Source organism: Hypomesus transpacificus, chromosome 13, assembly GCF_021917145.1.
Source record: "Hypomesus transpacificus isolate Combined female chromosome 13, fHypTra1, whole genome shotgun sequence".
Classification (NCBI taxonomy): Eukaryota; Metazoa; Chordata; class Actinopteri; order Osmeriformes; family Osmeridae; genus Hypomesus; species Hypomesus transpacificus.
The window spans coordinates 393,672-395,084 of record NC_061072.1 but is presented as its reverse complement, the minus strand read 5'-3'; positions in this window follow the sequence as shown (position 1 = coordinate 395,084).

The following is a 1,413-nucleotide window of genomic DNA, read 5'->3' as shown; positions in this document are numbered from 1 at the left end:
TCCAGGACAGCAGCAGCATGCAGTTCTCTTAGCAAGAGAGAAAGGGAGACCTGAGAGAGGTGGCTTCCTGGTCCTAGTGCCTTCATTAAAGTTCTCAAAAGTAGTGTGTGGTGCAGAGGACAATACAATTGTCCTACATCAAAATATATAATTCTGAGTTTGTAATTGACCACATTAAAATGCATGCATTTAACAAGTCCTCTTTTCACACCAATTTGGGCACTAGCAGTACATATTAAACGTTACCAAAATATTACAGTCTTTGCTTCTGAGTATCCTATTAAAACTAATGTGTGACCTTGTGTTTTTGCACACATTAACTAATATGAAATTTGGCTACATTGGGGTTATGTTGATGCCTACCTTGCCGGAGGGAGAAAACAACCTTAACTTCAAATAGTTTTTGAACAAGACCAAAGCCTTATCCAAACCAGCTTATTACATCACTGAAAATCTTATAATGCCTCACGTCTGTACAAAACAAACTTGTAACTGTGAACTAATGCTGCACACCACATGCTGCAAAAACATGATCAAGCATTTAATCAGAGTCGTAAGTGGCACAGGTCTGACGTAACTAAGCATTGCTCAGAACTGGCCGAAGGCTAGCTAATGAGATAACTACCCTGGACTACAGTGAACAAGTGAGTGGTGTGTTACTGAAAGGCATATTATCGGGAAGCAGGTTTTAAATAAATTATGAGTGTTATATTAGACCCGTAGGTCTGACCACACCTGGTCAGTAGAGAATAGAAATTAGATAAAAGGAAGCTGTGTAACATAGCACTCCATACCAGAATCTATAGGAATCTATGTTAAGTAGGCTGTAGGACTTAGCTTTGGTGCTGGGTAAAGATGCAGCATAAAGTTGTGCTACTATTGCAAATGTAAGCATGTTTAGAAGTTGGTTTAGAATGCAGTTAGTAGTTGGTTTAGTCTTTAGAAGACTGGTGCATATAACAGCTTAAAATAATTGGCTAATAATAGTTGTATACTTTTGTGTACTTTTGGAATTTACTCAATTTAAAGGTTTACTTAATTTACTTCCTGGCTAAATAGCCAAACTAAGTTAACATATCCAGTTTAAAATGCCATTAATAGCTTGTGCACCTCACTCAAGACAAGACGTGTGGGGATTCCGTGTGAGAGGGCGTCATCTACTGGTCCTGGTATTTAACTACAGATACAGTCAGTGTTGCCAACACATTTATTTTGAGGGGAAGTTGCCAGACGTTGGTAATGCATGAGGATGTAATGACGCATTACATAAAACGGCGTCATTATGTAGAATACCCAATGACGTAATGAGTGCTAGCATTTAGTAAAGTTACTAAAGGCCTAAGATTGCTAATGCTATACATGTTTTAAGCATATGTTTTTGAACTCATCCAACTGCTGCCTGCACCTGTCTGC